The sequence below is a fragment of the Hemitrygon akajei genome, unplaced genomic scaffold (assembly GCF_048418815.1).
Source record: "Hemitrygon akajei unplaced genomic scaffold, sHemAka1.3 Scf000048, whole genome shotgun sequence".
Classification (NCBI taxonomy): Eukaryota; Metazoa; Chordata; class Chondrichthyes; order Myliobatiformes; family Dasyatidae; genus Hemitrygon; species Hemitrygon akajei.
The window spans coordinates 2,016,984-2,034,900 of NW_027331934.1; the positions used below are offsets into that span (position 1 = coordinate 2,016,984).

Genomic DNA, 17,917 nt, shown 5'->3' on the forward strand with positions numbered 1-17,917 from the left:
ATTGGCTGAGCAAGAAATTGAATATATGCTGAAAATGGTATTATTAGTCCTGCAGCATCAGATTGGAGCTCACCCTGCGTTATTGTGCCTTAACCTGATGGTAGTGTTAGATTTTGCACTGATTATGGGAAAGTAAATGCAGTAACAAAAACAGAATCCGATCCTATCCCTAGGGTGGATGATTGCATCAATAAGGTTGGAAAAGCTAAATTTCTTACAAAGATCGATCTGTTGAAAGGGTATTGGTGTGTTCAATTGATGGACAGAGGTAGAGAAATTTCTGCATTTGTGACACCATCTGGACTGTATGAATACAATGTTTTGTCTTTTGGAAGGAAAAATGGTCCAGGATCATTCCAGAGAATGATTCATTCTGTAAATCGAGGGTTAGAACACACAGATGCCTGTACTGATGACTTAGTCACAGGGAGTGACACTTGGGAAAAGCATATCTCTGCAGTAGAGAAGCCGTTTGAGAGACTTTCTCAGGACAACTTTACAGTTAGCTAAGAGTCAATTTGGCCATGCCACTGTGACCTGTCTTGGCTATGTTGTTGGTCAAAGCAAGTTGGCTCCTGTTCGGGCAAAAGTCCAGGCAATTTCTCAAGTTCCTATTCTGTCAGCTAAGAAGGCTCTTAGAAGGTTTCTGGGAATGGATGGATGTTTCCGTAAGTTGTGTAAGAACTTTGCTGCTATCGCTCTTCCTCTGAACAATCTCCTGAAGAAGGGTGAAAAGTTTGTTTGGACCGAGCCTTGTCAGGAGGCATTTGATAGATTGAAAGTTATTATTTGAGATTAGGCCAATCAATGTAGTGTTGTCAGCAAATTTCATTAGCAGATTGGAGCTGTGGGTGGCAACACAGTGTCATGGGTGCACAGAGAGTAAAGGAGGGGCACAAAGAGACAACCCTGTGGGTTATGTGTCCCTGAGGGTCAGAGAGAGAGAGGAGATGGAGCCCACTCTTACCACCTGCCGGCGATCTGACAGGAAGTCCAGAATCCAGCTACACAAAGCAGGGTGAAGGCCGATGTCTCTGAGCTTCTTGTCGATACTTCACGCCTTCATATGGCTACTGCTCTGCCCATGACTGCAAGGAACTGCAGAGAACTATGGAGAACAGAGAACATCAGAGAAACAAGCCTCCGCTCCATGGACTCTTCCTACACTTCCCCTCCATCGGAAAAGCAGGCCATGTACTCAAAGAACCTCATTACCTGGACATTCTTGCTGCAAACCTGCTCCCACATTGGCAAAGAGATACAAAAGCCTTGAAGTGCGTAACGCCAGGGTGAAGGATGGGTTCCTGTCTGTGGTTATAAGCCAAATGAATGATAAAATGGACTCGACCTCACAATGTAACTGGACGTGACCCTGCACCATATGTCTATCTGCACTGTACTTTCTCGGCAGCCATAATGCTTTGTTACAGTGATTATTTTGTTGTATATCAGCTCAATGTACTGTCGTAATGTATCGATCTGTGTGGATGGTACGTCAGGCAAGATTTTCACGGTAGCTCAGTACATGATGAGAATAAACAAATTCCCCATTTGTATTGTGTGGAAATATTAGACAGTTTGAGCTTCTGCTCTGGAACCTCAGAAGGAAACTTAACTGTTGTCATTTCTGTGGAATACAAATAAATGGAAAATGCTTCAATCTCACATTACGATCTGCGGTAACTGGGATCAGGTGACCGGTGGTGGGTCTCCCATATCAATATCAGAATCAGGTTTAATAGCACCGGCATATGCCATGAAATTCGTTGTCTCTGTGGCAGCAGTAGAACCTAATTGATAACCATAGATTTTAACCATTGTGACTTAAAATAAGAATATACATTTTAAGTAGTTAAATTATATAAATAATACAAAAATATTTTTTTTAATGTAATAAACTATTTTAATTGTGTCGACTATTTGACTGACTGGGTTGTTGCTTTGGAAGTAGTGGAGTGAAGCTTAACTGAACTGTACACATTTATGAGAAGCTCAGAGAAATAGAAAAGGCTAAATTCTCACATCAATGGGTCAGACACCCATAAACATTGGCTGCACATCAGCAGATAAAAACAGTGGAATGAAACATGCTGAAAATATTGCAGAAAAAAAACATATTGGCCACCACAACGAGAGGACGTGACAGATCCGGATCTCACTGCCTTGTCTGAACGGGAAAAGATGAAGCTACACGGACACGTAGAGCAGTGACCCGCAGATGCTGCAGATCTGCAGAAAAACTTGAACAGGAAACGGGAACACGTGACCGGATTGGTCTCCCACCCCCAGACAGATGTCCAGCTACCCACTACACTGTGGAAATAAGCAAACTTGCGCTCACATCTCCTCTCACCTCAAATGTATTAGACATTTCAACCCCCAGGAAAAATATATCGTCTGTCCACTCTGTCTAATCATCTCGTAATCTAATAAACATCCATCCAGTCTCAAACCAGCCTGCGCCGCTCTAGAGAAAACAACACAACTTTGTCCAGCCTCTCGTTATAACTCATGCCCTCTAATCCAGTCAGTATCCTGGTAAACCTCTTCTGCGCCCTCTCCAAAGCCCCGACATCCTTCCGAGAATGGGGGCGACCAGAACTGCATGAAACACTTCAGATGTGGTCTAACTAGTTTTATAAAACTGTGTTACGAACTGTAGCGTTTTAGAAACGAAACAGCAGCAAAATAGTTCACACTGGAGCCTGATTTTGATGTTAAAACCACTCTCTTTATTAGTATCTACTTATGATGTAGTAACTTTTAAAAAAATGGAAAGTTAACAGTGTTATGTGTATATATCTGTAAATATAATTCCCAGACTATTGAGCCTGAGGGAACAAAGCTCAGAGTCTTGAGATGGTAAAGCAGGAAAGTTCAGTAATCCACGGAATAAATGAATCGAGAGAGATATTTGTGATCCAGGGTGAAACGTAGAGAAACGGCCGTTACTTCAAAATACCGTCGTCGAAGTTCTTATCCGTTGAATCCGTCCACATACGAGTTCTCAGCGAAAGTGACCTGTCACAGGAATACCGTCTTCCAGGGGTTACCACACAACATACCCAGGCAAGGGTTAACACAAGATATTCCAAATTCCACTCCTATGGATTATACGAAGTGACAGCCACACACATTCGTTGTGGTTCCGTGTACCGATGATCAACCCACTCTTGTGGGCATAGGAGAGTTCCAAGCCTCAGCTGCGACTAACTGAAGCTATCAGCTTTTCCAGTCTCTCTCTCTCTCTCTCTCTCTCTCTTTAGATTGGCCGACTGCCTGTCTGCAGATCGCTCTCTCTCTCTTATGGTTAATCCACAGTCAGCGCTGTCAGCCTGTGACTGACGTCATAGTCCCGCCTCCTCACGCCGGCGCTCTTAAAGAAACAGTCACAGTACGACCGCAGGCTCGTAACAGCTGCAACACAACTTCCCGACTTTTGAACTCAATGCTTCAACTAATAAAGACAACCACGCCATTTGCCTTCTTAACCACCCGATCAATCTGTGCAGTCTCTTTAAGGGAGCGATGAACTTGGAGTCTAAGATCCCTCTTTTCATCAACACGGTTCAGGGTTTTGCATTTAACAGTGTACTGTCTCATACATTCGACCTACCGAGCTGCCAAGATGATCATCACTAATCAAATCTCAGTGAGATTTCTCAGGTCCTGTTCAATTTATTGCCAAGTGCACAAGTACGGGAAGGTACAGGGACAGAGAAACACTGATTTGTGGCAGCATCACAGGCAAGTACATTCAGATAACACACGGAACACAATTTATACGATGCTCTGTCAGTAACAATCTATAAAAATATGTTTTATGTCATTAACAATATTTAATATACATTGTGTCATGATCAATATTAAAATGTACATTTTGTATCAATAACAGACTTGGAAATGTTGAATTTGCTCCCTGTCTCCATTCCTCCTATAATCCACAACCAGCTCCTTTGTTTTTGTCGCAATGAGGGAGAGGTTGTTTTCTTGACACCACTGTGTCGGGGTGATGACTTCTTCTCTGTAAGCTGCCTCGTTATTGTTTGGGATTCGGCCGATCAAAGTAGTGTAGTCAACATTGATTAATTAGCAGATTGGAACCCGCCACTGCAGCCCCACAGTGCACTATGTACTGATTGCAAAGCTATGAAATTGCATGTGAATAGCCTCCCCTCCCCCAACTCCACTCTTTCTGTGTCACCAGCAGACTGGGACATCTCAAATCTCGCTGCCTCCGCCAGGACATTAAACTGTGAACAACTGTGGTCAGGGACTGATCTCTGGGGTACTCCAAACGCTACCTCCTTCCAGTCTGAAAACGACCCACTCATCCAGACACACACTACCGGCAGTTTATCGATCATCAACGAAAAAGCCTAATCAACTACTCCTGAGGGTCAATACCATTGCTGACGCTGAGTTTAACACCGTCAAATGCCAGGAGGGGCATAATAATCGGCAAGTCTCTAGTCGCAGCCGCGTAAATAAAATGTGATCTCAGTAGGCCTGTGGCGCATGCTCAGAATGCGAAGGAGACAGACAAACTGAGCCAAGTCACAGACTGATGAAGGGGTGAAATGATCCATTTTGATACAGAGAGGGAAGCGGAGAGTTTGATATTGTGCCTGATTCCGGAACTGTGGCCACTTAGAAGATGAAGTCTTGTTTTGAGTTGTGACTGTGTTTTTATCGGAGATTAAAATTATCTCAGCTGACATATTGTCCTTTACCCACTGAAGTGTTTTGTAAAATTCAGCAGTGTAGAAAAGTCAAAGGATTTGTGTATGGGAATCACAAACACGACAGCACGTTAGTTCCGCTGTATCTGTCAGTTCACCAGCGCTTGAATGCCGGCGAACCTTGAATGTGGAGGCGGAGATGCTGGAGAAAACAGCGCCCCACTCGCGACAAGGAGAGTGCGATCACGTGCCCATGTCCGTGATCTGATTGTATACATCGCCATGACGTCATAGTACGGTGACGTCATTCACTGGCTCTCATTTTGGAAGGGATTCAGTCGGCCATCACAGATACACCAACGGCTTCGCACTGGGAAGCGGCCGTTCACCTGCTCCGTGTGTGCGAAGAGACTCATTCGGTTAACCCACCTTGTGATGCTCCAGTGAGTTCACAATAAATAGAGGCCACATTTCTGTCCGGAGTGAGCAAAGAGTTTTACTCAATCATCCCAGCTGCTGCAACACCAGCAACTTAACATCAGGGAGGAAGTTCAAATCAGCTCCGTGTTAAATGTTTCACCATCACGGTGACTGAAGGCAGCTGCAGGTTTATGAGGGACTGTTACTGTCAGATTCTGCAGTTCATCATCGTATACACCTGCATGAATTTCCTGCATGATTTTCTCCGGGCTGAATAAGACGACGAGCTCACTGTGGTTGTGACGTTCTTCAGGGCTCTGGACGAAGTTAGTTAAACTCCTTCTTCCCTGCTCTTTTCAACGTTTTGTGTCATTTTCACCAATTTTAAAGGACTGTGCCTCAGACAGCTGGGTTGTTGCAATTGTTACGTACCAGCAGCAACAGATCACTAACGGAGTCTGGTTTTGATGTTAAACCACTATCTTCATTAGTATCTGTTCCAACTATAAAAGATCAAACGAAATAAACAGAAGTTAACTGTGTTGTGCGTATATATAGCTCCCAAACTATCAAGCTTGGGAAACAATGCTTAAAGTCTTAAGATGGTAAAGTAGAAAAGTTCAGTAATCCACGGAATAATTGAGTGAGAGGAGAGATTTGTAAATCCACACCAACATGTAGAGAGAAGGCAATTACGAAGAATTCCACACACATTCCTCGCTGGGTAAACGAAATAACAGTCGCCGAAGATCTTATCCGTCGATTAGTTCCGAAATCCACTTAGAAATATCACCAGGTGACAGTCACAGGAATATCGTCTTCAAGTGGTTACCACAGAACACCCCGATTCCGGGTAAGGGCCAACAAAAGTGATACCACAGGATACGAAGTGACAGTCACACATCCGTTGTGCACTGCGTGCCGATGATCAACCCAATCTTCTGAGCATAGCAGTGACAAGCTGAAGTCTCCCACTCTCTCTCTCCCTCTCTTTCCCGCTCTCCCTCACTCTCTCTCTCTCTCTCAAGTCTGAAGCAGGCTGCAGTCGCTTGTGTCTGACGTCAATATCTCGCCTCACTCAGGCACTTACAGCAACATTCAGAGTAAACGAACCTGCGGTCTCGTAACACAATGCCCCTCTAAAGTCTGACAGCAGACTAGCGAGTGAATCTTCGATGGTGCAGAGTCAGAAACCAAAGAGTTGCCAGACTGAGTCAGGGCTTTGGGGCTCCAGAGAGAGATGGGGTCTAGAGTTTACCAGGAGGAGGAGGAATCAGACCAGCAGGATGTGGCTACAAAACAAAGATCAGAAACATTTGGAAACTGGTTGACCGAAAAAAATGTGGTTAATTTCTGCAAAACACGGGTGGAAATCAACAGATCAGGCAGAAATTTTGGAGATGAATACATAGAAAACGTTTAGGCCGAGCCCCTTCAGCATGCCTAGCCTGTGTACTCCGCTGCTTAGTTGCTGCCTGAACTACAGAGCTCCTCCAGCATTTTGTGTGTGTGCGTCTCTGTATTTCCAGCAACTGCAGAATCTCCTGTGTTTTATATCTGCATTTTACTTTGGCATTGGATACACGTTGATATTGAGTATATTGTTTATGGGAGCCGCTTTCTTCGTTAAAACACCTGCAGATTTTTCTATACACACACGAAAAAGATGAGGTATGTATATTGAACCAGTGCCTGCAGAAATCTTTAATGGCAGTGTGATTACCCATAAGGCAGTGCATTTAAAATTTCGCTTGCGCTGAAGCACCGAACAAATGCGTAAGCGTCAGGGTTGCTGACGTCCCCAAGTATCACCCATGCGCACAGTACACAGAAGGCCTTGCAAATACCGGGTGCAGGTAAGAGCGATTCTCTATGTTTTTATCTTAAACAGCGACTGAGGGACGATTCCTGTGAAATCCGGACACCGTGATCGCAATCCCGGGACAGTCCTGCTCTCTCCCCTCTCTCTCAGCCCCACGGGCCCTGGCGAGCTTCCGGCTGATGAGGGAATGGGAACCGATGGATCTCTCAGACAGAGCTGAGCTCCAGCTATCTAAACGCAAGGATTTGGAACTGGGAGAAAGGGAACAAAATCTTTTACATCACCAGTTGAGAAAATCACCTTTGTTCTTCCTCCAATCACTAACAAGAGAAAATCTGCAGATGCTGGAAATCCAAGCAACACAAATTGCTGGATGAACTCAGCTTTAGTACACGTTTCCATAGATGCTGCCTGGCCTGCTGAGTTCCTCCAGCATTTTGTGTGTGTTCTTGTTCTGGACTTTTCTACCGGTGAGAATATGTTTTGTCCCATTCTCTCTGGGTCCGTAATGATATCAAACACCTTTGTCCTGGGCAACAAGTAGCTTTCACATCACAAATGTGCCAGACTCCAATGAGACAGACTACTGCCCTTCCCTTCATATTCATTGCCATTACCATCACTGTCAGTCACTTGGGGGAGACTTCAGGGAAGATATTTATGTAAAATACAGAAACTGGTGATACCTGTGTGCATTGTAGTGATGCAAAAGTTGCTGGAGAATTTGCAAGTGGGAAGAAGTGGAGTGATATTTGGAAATCTGACTTTTTAAACATAATTTGGCAAGCAAACCACATATGGACAATATGCAAAAGCTTTGGTGAGAAAATCCTTCATTACTGGTTACAGGTCTGCTACATAGGTTGTGTGAGAGTGCAGGTGAACTGGATTGAAGCCAGAGGAGATCAAAGTTCCTATCGACAGTGATTTGCTAGCTGTTAAGATAAATACCTCTCTGTATAAAATTCACTGTGCACATGTTGTCACTGGCTACAAAATTCACAGTACAAGATGTATGTGCACACTGGTTATTACAAATTAGAGGAGATATTGGAGGGAAGGAGGGGAGACCTCCAGTGTCCCCAATACCCTCACCTAGAAGATGTGCATCCAGCTGCAGCTTGTAACCCGGCACTTTAAGGTGTTGGAACTTGAAGTAGACGAATTCCGGATCATCCGGCGGTTGGATGTGGTGATGGATGTGACATGAAGTGAGGTGAGTTACACCCAAGGTGCAGGACACAGGAAACTGGGTGAGAGTCAGGAAGGGGAATGAGGTTAAATGGCCATCATTGAATAATCTTGTGGCCATCCCCCACAACAACAGGTAGACCTCTAGAAAGCGTTGTCGGGGGAATTACCTGGCAGAGGAAAATCAAAGGGGTGATAGGGGATTCGTTATTTAGCCGGACAGAACAAAAGGCGACCAATATCTTAGGCTTGCTAGATGTAGCGTGGTGGTGGGGGTGATATGGTTAAAATAAGTTGTAGAGAGAATGAGAGCCACAATGACAGAACAGATAGTGAAGAGGGTGAATGGAATTGAATTGACTTTATTACATAAATACTTCATAAACATGAGGGGTAGAAAACTTTACATTACATCTCCTTCTAAATGTGCAATGTGTAATTTATAGTAATTTATAATAGATAGTTTGTACATAGGACAGTCAATATAACATAGAAATGCAATTGTATCTGCATGAATTAATCAGTCTGATGGCCTGGTGGAAGATGATGTCCCGGGAGCTGTTGGTCCTTTTGCTGTGGTACCGTTTCCTGGATGGTAGCAGCAGGAACAGTTTGTGGTTGTGGTGAATTGGGACCCTAATATCCTTTGGGCTCTTTTTACACACCTGTCTGTGTAAATGTCCTGAATAGTGTGAGGATTTCACATCTACAGATGCGATGGGCTGTCTGCACCACTCTCTGCCGTTTCCTGCAATTAAGGGAAGGACACTTCCCATACCAGGCAGTTATGCAGCCAGTCAGGATGCTCTCAATTGTGTTCCTCTAGAAAGTCCTTAGGTTAAAGAGACATCTGAGGTGAAAGAGGTGCTGCTATGCTCTTTTCACAACACAGCCGGTACATACAGACCATGTGAGATGATTGGTGACGTTTATGCCGAGGAACTTAAAGCTGTTCACCTTCTTAACCGCAGATCCATTGATGTCAATAGGGGTTATCCTGTCTCCATTCCTCCTGTCGTCCACAATCAGCTCATTTGTTTTTGTGTGACAACGAGGGAGAGTTTGTTTTCTTGACACCAGTCAGATGTTGTTCAGACCGCAGACAGAGTCAGCAATCAAATGGTTGAGCATAGTGTGATGAATGTGCTGAGCTGTGTATATCACAATGCAAGCATCGTAGGAAAGCCAGATGAGCTCAGGACAGGGAATTATGATATTGTAGCCATTATAGGGGCTTGTTTACACCCAACAGTCTGAGGGATTTAGAGGAACAAATTTGTAGAGAGATCGCAGACCATGCCAATTAACAAATGTTGATTCAGTAAGTGATGTTAACTTTCCATATACTGACTGGGCCTCCCATACTGTAGAAGGACTAAATGGGGTAGAGTTTGTCAAATGTGCCTTAATCAGTACATAAAACCTCCGGTGTAGAAGTGTGCAATAAGCTTTTGGGAAATGATCCAGGGTGGTGACAGAAATTCCTGATTATAATGCCATGAGATTCAAAGTAAATATGGAAAAAGAGAGGTCTGGACCACGGGTTGAGAGTCTAAATTGGAGAGAGGTCAATTTTGATAGTATCAGAAAGATTATGACAAGTGTGGTTTGAGACAGGCTGTTTCCTGGCAGCGGAGTACTTGCAAGTGGGAGGCCTTCAAAAGTGAAATTTTGAGGGTGTAGAATGTGTATGTGCCTGCCAAAATAAAAGCTGAAAGGTAACTGGTACAGTGAACCTTGGGTTTCAAGAGATATTGAGGCCCCGGATATTTTGTTCCTCGACATGTCTCAGACTGTTGGGTGCTACCAAGACCCATTAAGGATGACTAATCATAATTGCACTCACTGAGCTCATCTGACTTTTTTTTTGTTGTCTTCTGTTGGTTTCTAAAAGTTTCTGAATAGTTTTTGCTCTTTTGTTTGCCCTCTCTTTGGCTTTTATGTTGGCTTTGGCTTCTCATTTTAACCACAGTTGTGTCCTCCTGCCTTTCTAATGCTTCTACTCCTTTGGGATGTATCGATCACTCAGCTCCCAGCTCCAGAAACTCCAGCCATTGCTGCTCCATTGTCACTCCTAACTTTTCCTTCCTAGCAAGTTTGGACAGCTTCTCTGTCATAGAAACATGGAGAAGTTCAGTACAGAAATGGGCTATTTGGCCCATGCAGTCAATGCTGAAAAAAGCATTTAAGCTGTCTAATGCAACTACCTGCACTGGGACCATCGCCCTTCATACCTCTACCATTCAGGTACCTATCAAACTTCTCTGAATTGTGAAACCGAGCTCATATTCAGCACCAATGTTGGCATCTCATTTCAGACTCTCACGACCATTTCAGTAAAGAGCTTTTCCAAATGTTCCCATTAAATTTTCACCTTCCCCACTTACCCATGACCTCTGGTTGCCATCCCACCCAACCTCAGTGGAAAAAGTTTCTTGCATTTACCCTATCTATACCCTCATGATTTTCTATACTTCTAACAAATCCTCAAAGCAATGTATAATTTCTGTGCTTATATTTAAAGCCTTTTTTAGGCGTATAAGATGATGAGTGGTATTGAATGTGTGGATAGCCAGAGGTTTTTTCCACAGGGCTGAAATGGTTAACATGAAGGGACATAGATTTAAGATGCTTGGAAATAGATACCAAAGGGTTGTCAGTGGTAAGTTTTTCTATACAGAGAGTGGTGCGTGCATGAAATCCACTGCCAGTTGCGGTGGTCGAGGCAGATATAATAGGGTCTTTTAACAGCCTGTTAGATAGGTACGTGGAGCTTAGAAAAATAGAGGGCTATGCACTATTGGAAATCTGGACAGTTTCTAGGGTAAGCTACATGGTTGGTACAACATTGTAGGCTGAATGGCCAGGAATAGGCTGTAGATTTCTATGTATGGTGTTCAATGTTGAACAGCAAAATAACTTCTCTTCTTTAAACTGTACAGGGTCCACGATTTTAATGCCGCTTTTCTACACTCCCATAGACCCTTTGTCCATCTCCAGAGTAGATAGAGATGAAAAAATATTTAAGATCTCCCCCATCTGCTTTGTTTCCACACATGGATTGCCATTCCGGTCTTCCAGAGGACCAACTTTGTGCCTTGCAATCCTTTTGCTCTTAATCTATCACTAGAATCCCTGAGGATTATCCTTCACCTTTTCTGTGACAGCAACTTCATGCCTTCTTTTAGCCAACCTGATTTATGTCTTATGTGTCCTCTTGCATTTCTTAGAAACTGTAGGGAACCTTTTTTTTCCAAGAGATATTGAGACCCTGGTGAAGCACAAAATGGAATTGCATAACAGGGATAGGCAGGCAGTTTCTTATGGAGTATAAGAAATGCAAGAGAACACATAAGAAATAAAATAAATAAATCTTTACCTTTTATTCTGACAAGGAGATACACACTTTGTACTTTCAAAATTTTGCTTTGAAGGCCTCCCATTTAACAAGCACACCTTTGCCATAAAGCAGCCTGTCCCAGTCCACAGTTGCCAGATCCTAGTGTCATAATTCCAGGTGTTGATCCATACCCTGAACACATCCGCCTTTCCTATGCTGCTCCTTGTATTGAAATATACAGGGCTCAGCATATTCACTGCACCATGCTCAATTTTTTCATTCCTGACTTTGTCTGAGGACTGAACAACATCTGTCTCCACAACCTCTCCACTCTCTGTTCTGTTATTCAGGCTCCCATTCCCCCTACAACTTTAGTTTAACCTCCCCCACCCCCAACCACTCCAACCTCCCAGCATTGAGCTCTATCACCCCTTTGGCTTTCCTCTCCCAGATCAATAAAAAGCAGGTGCATACCAGATACAGGCAGATAGGAACAAATGGGGTACTTATGAAATACAGGAAATTCAAATGAGCACTTATGAAAGAAATAAAAGAAGGCATGAATTTGCCCCAGCAGACAAGGTGAATGAGAATCCTCAGCGATTCTGCAGATATGTTAAGAGCGAAAAGATTGCAATGGAAAAAAAAATTAATCCTCTGCAAGATCAGAATGGTAATCCATATGAGGAGACAAAATAGATGTGGGAGATTTTTTTTGCATCCATGTTGACTCAGGAGATGGACACAGAGTCTGTAGAAGTGAGGTAAAGCAGCATCAACTTCATGGACCCTGTACAGATTACAGAGGTGGTGGTGTTCGCTGTCTTTCGGCAAGTTAGTGTGGATCAATCCCCAGGGCCTGATAAGTTGTTCCCCAGGATCCTGCGGAGGACAAGTGCAGAAATTGTCAGGGCACAAGCATAGATATTTAAATAATCGTAAGTGACAGGTGATGTACTGGAGGATTGGAGGACAGCCGATGTTGTTCTGCTGTTCAAGAAAGGCTGTAAAAAATAAACTGAGAAATTGTACATTGGTGAGCTTGACATCACTAGTAGGAAAGTCCTTGGAACGTTATTATGTGCAGGAACCGGATATATAAGTATTTGGATAGATGTGGACTGATTAAGTATAGACAGCATGGCTTTGTGCATGGTAGGTCATGTCTAACCAGTCTCACAGAGTCTCTTGAGGAAGTTATCAGGGAAGTGGATGAAGGCAAGGCAGTGGATGTTGTCTACATGGACTTTAGCAAGGCACTTGACAAAGTCTCATATGGGAGGTTGGTCAAGAAGGTTCAGTCACTCAGCGTTCAAGATGAGATAGTAAATCGGATGAGACACTGTCTTTGGGAGAAGCCAGAGTGTGGTAGCAGGTGGTTGCCTCTCTGACTGGAGGCCTCTGACTAGTGGTTGCACAGGGATCAGCGCTGGATCAGTTGTTGTTTGTCATCTATATCAGTAATCTGGATGATAGTGTGGTTAACAGGATCTGCAAATTTGTGGATGACACCAAGACTGGTGGTGTAGTGGACAGTGAGGAAGATTATCATGGCTTGCAGTGCGATCTGCACCAGCTGGGAAAATGGTTTGAGAAATGGAAAATGGAATTTAATGGAGACACGTGTGAGGTGTTGCACTTTGGTCTGACCTACCAAGGGAGGTCTTTCACAGTGACTGATCGGGCACGGAGGAGTGTTGTAGAAGAAAGGGTCCTGGGAATACAAGCCCTTAATTCACTGAAAGTGGTATTACAGTTAGATAGTGATAGAAAAAAAGATTTTAGCCCATTGGCCTTCATGAACTAAAGTACTGACAATAGATGGATTTTATGTTCACTTGCAGAAGACATTGGTGAGGCCTAATTTGGAGTATTGTGTGCAGTTTTGGTCACCTGCCTACAGGAAAGATGTAAAAGAGGTTTAGAGAGTTCAGAGAAAATTCAGAAGGATGTTCCCAGGTCTGGAGGACTTGGGTTTTAATGAAAGATTGAACAGATCAGGACTTTATTTGTTGGAATGTAGAAGATTGATGGGAGATTTGATTTTGATAGAGTGGCATAGATAGTGTAAATGCAAGCTGGCTTTCTCCACTGAGATGGGATGGGACTACAACCAGAGGCCATGGGTTAAGGGTGAAAGGTGAAACGTTAAGGGGAACAGGAGGGGAAACTTCTTCACACAGACAGTCATCTGGGTGTGGAATGAGCAGCCAGCACAAGTGGCGCATGCAAGCTCGATTTCAACATTTAAGAGGTTCGTGTAGGTACCTGGATGGTAAGGGTATGGGAGTGGGCAATTTAAATAGTTCTGCATAAACTAGATGGCCTAAAGGGCCTGTTTCAGTGTTTTAATTTTCTATGACTGTGACAAGAACCTGAAATAATACAAACATTCTCTCTAAGTACTTTTATCAGACGTGTGGACCAACAATTCATCTCAGCAGGAATTTTTTATCTGGCATTAAAACTGTGGCACTTTAAGTTAATAATACATAAAAGAACATCCCAGTTGCACGTCAAGAAAAACAATTTATGTGATACTGTTTCAGTTACTGTGGGGCCAGGCACCCATGCAGCTCAGCAGGAACAGGGAATAATACCAATGGAGAGAGACAAACTGAGCGAGGGTACAAATTGGAGATGGCAGAAATGTCCCATTCGTATGGAGACAGGAAGAGCATCAGAGAATTGATGGTCATTCCACATACCAGCACTCTGCCCAGTCAGGAGATAATATATCTCTGTCCAGCTTGGGTTGAACCACACTGTAATGGTGTGATACCAGATCAAACCTTGGCAAATCATGTAATCTCATCTGAAATGCCCTAAACCCATTGATGGTTTTTGTAAATCCTTTTACAGGTTAAAACCGAGAAGGAATTTGTCTCCAGGAAGCTTAAACACGACACGCCAGTTTTATTGTCTCTGTCTAGATATTCAAGAAGTGGAGCAAGGGATTCAATCGACCATCCTTGCTGCTCAGACTGTGGGGAGTGATTCACTCGGTCATCTCAACTGAAGGTACATCAGCAAGTTCACGCTAGGCAAGGCCATTCACCTGTTCTGTGTGTGAGAAAGGATTCATTCAGTTTTCCCTCCTGGGACACACCAGTCAGTTCACACCACACTGGACAGAGGCTGGTCAGCTGCTGTATTATTGGGGAAAGGATTCACTCAGTCATCTGACCTAATGGCTCACCAGCGAATTCACACCAGGGAGCAGCCGTTCACTTGCTCAGAATGTGGGAAGAGATTCACTGTGTCATCCCACCTAAAGAGTCATCAGCGAGTTCACACTGGGGAGAAGCCGTTCACCTGTTCAGAATGTGGGAAGGGATTCACTGTGTCATCCCACCTACAGAGTCATCAGCGAGTTCACACTGGGGAGAAGCCATTCACCTGCTCAGAATGTGGGAAGGGATTCACTGTGTCATCCCACCTACAGAGACATCAGCGAGTTCACACTGGGGAGAAGCTGTTCACCTGCTCAGAATGTGGGAAGGGATTCACTCAGTCAGCCCACTTGCAGAGACATCAGCGAGTTCACACTGGGGAGAAGCCATTCACCTGCTCAGAATGTGGGAGGAGTTTCGCTGATTCAACCAGCCTACAGAAACACCAGCGAGTTCACACTGGGGAGAAGCCATTCAGCTGCTCAGAATGTGGGAAGAGATTCACTGAGTCGTCCCAACTACAGAGACACCAGCGAGTTCACACTGGGGAGAGGCCGTTCACCTGCTCAGAATGTGGGAAGAGATTCACTCATTCATCCACCCTGCAGGTACATCAGCGAGTTCACACTGGGGAAGAGCCATTCACCTGCTCAGTCTGTGGGAAGGGATTTACTCAGTCATCCCACCTACAGAGTCACCAGCGAGTTCATACTGGGGAGAGGCCGTTCACTTGCTCAGCCTGTGGGAAGTGCTTCACTCACTTATCCAACCTACAGAGACATCAGCGAGTTCACACTGGGGAGAAGCCGTTCACCTGCTCAGTCTGTGGGAAGAGATTCAGTCAATCAACCAACATACAGAATCATCAGCGAGTTCACACTGGGGAGAGGCCCTTCACCTGCTCAGAATGTGGGAAGGGATTCACTCAGTCAGCCCACCTGCAGATTCATCAAAGAATTCACACTGGGGAGAAGCCGTTCACCTGCTCAGTCTGTGGGAAGGGATTCACTGATTCATCCACCCAACAGAAACATCAGCAAGTTCACACTGGGGAGAAGCCATTCACCTGCTCAGTCTGTGGGAAGAGATTCACTCGGTCATTCAACCTACAGAATCATCAGCGAGTTCACACTGGGGAGAAGCCGTTCACCTGCTCAGAATGTGGGAAGAGATTCACTCGGTTATCCCACCTACAGAGTCATCAGCGAGTTCACACTGGGGAGAAGCCATTCACCTGCTCAGTCTGTGGGAAGGGATTCACTCAGTCGCCCCAACTACTGGCTCACCAGTCAGTTCACAATGGGGAGTGGCCATAGTTATGATTCCCTAAGTTTCATTTGCTATGGACTGTCATTTTAAGAGAGAGAGATTAAGAAGGTGAATCAGTCTGACTTGCAGCTTGTTTACATCGCTCACAGCTTGTATAGTTTTAACCAAGGACACAGACACTCAGAGACAGACGGAGATGAAGGAGGCAAAATGGAAGGATTGAAACAAGTGAACTAGTGGCCAAGGGTCACTGTTTGGAACTTACCTATGCCCACAAGGGTGGATTATTTATCGATTCACCGTACATCGAATGTGCGGTTGTCACATCGTTTGATCCATAGGAATGGATCTGATTTTGGGTATCCTGTAAAGACCACTGATTTGTTAACCCTTGCCTGGATGTGGTGTGGTAATTCTTTTGAAGACGAATCCCCTTGTGACAAGTCACTTTCGGTGATAAATCGTATGTGGGTTTGGAAAGACAACAAATAAAATCTACAGTGACTGTTCTCTCGTTTTACCACCATGGAACCTGTGGAATCCGACATAATTGCCTTCTCTCAACATTTACCCTGGATTACAAATATCTCTCTCGTCACCTATTCCGTGATTGAACTGAACTTTCATACTTTACCACCTCAAGACTCCAAGCCTTGTTTCCCCCGAGCTCAATAGTTCGGGAGTTTTATTTACACACGTATATACAGATAACACTGTTAACTTTTATCTTACTTAAGTTACTAAATTACTAGTAGGTTCTAATAAAGATAGTTTTAACATCAAAAACAGACTCCAGGTATAGTCTATTGCTGCTGGTTCGTTTGTAAAACGTTGTGATTCGTAACAAAATTGGGGCCTGTGTCCTGGATATGAACAGATTTTGGGGCATATTGATTAATTATCAATTTCATCCCTTTTGATTTATTTGTGTGTGGAAAATCAGCAACAATGGATGCTGATAGATGTCTGGAATAACCAACCTCTGAGGCATTAGAGGACGCCAGAAGAATTGAGTTGTTGAGCTTTGCTAGAAGGTTAAAACTTGCTAAGGTGAAATTGACAATGAGGAGGGCACAGTTGCAGAGCCTAATAGCTGAACATTATGAATTTGATGGTGTGTTTAAAGTGGAGGAGTTGGAGGTTTTTCCTGAAAGTAAACCTAGTGAGCTTGAGCAGTACAAGTGAGAAAAATTAAAGCTGGAGGCTGCAGAAAGGGAGAGGCAGTTTGAGGCTCGAGAAGCAGAAAAACAGAGAAGAGGCAGAAAATTAGAGGGAGGAAACAGAAAGACAGAAGCTGTTCGAGCTGGAAAAGATAGAAGTTGCAGCAAAAGAGTCTAGCGTTAGTCTCTGGTGATAAATTTGAGGCCAGTTGGGAAGTTAAATTGGTCCCTCCATTTGATGACGCAGAGGTTGATAAATACTTTCAGCATTTTGAGAAGGTTGCTCAGAGTTTAATGTGGCCAGAAGAGGGTTGGCCTATTCTCTTACAAAGTGTAATTTAAGGGGAAGGCTCAGCAAGCCTATTCTGCTTTGAAACTTGATGAAGCAGCTGATTATGACATAGTGAAACAGGCTGTGCTCAAAGCTTACGAATTTGCACCAGAATCATACAGGCAAAAGTTTAGAAATCTGAGGAAATCTGTGAACCAGACTTATAAGGAATTTGCTTCTGAGAAGTTTGTGTGTTTTGACCACTGGTGCACATGTAAAAATGTGACTGATGATTTTAACAGCTTGAAAGAATTGGTTTTAATTGATGAATTGAAATGGTGCATCCCTGATGACATAAAGACGTATTTGGGGGAAGATGTTAGTTTGTTGTTAGGGAATGACCTGGCAGATGGTAAAGTTGTTCCTGCAGTGCAGTTAACAACTATGCCAACCACTGACAACCCACAGATGGATTTTAACATTTATCCTTCCTGCGCAGTAACGTGAAGTATGGCTAAAAAGTCTGCCGACGCAGACGAGTTTATAGCAGAACAGAACCGAGACCCCGAGATTGAAGCTTTAAAAGAAA

The 17,917-nt window shown here is 43.9% G+C and overlaps 1 pseudogene; it reads left to right on the top strand.

Annotated features, from left to right (window-relative positions):
- Positions 1-16,566, top strand: part of LOC140720885 (uncharacterized) — a 32,061-nt pseudogene extending 15,495 nt beyond the window's left edge.
- The last annotated feature ends 1,351 nt before the right edge of the window (positions 16,567-17,917 follow it).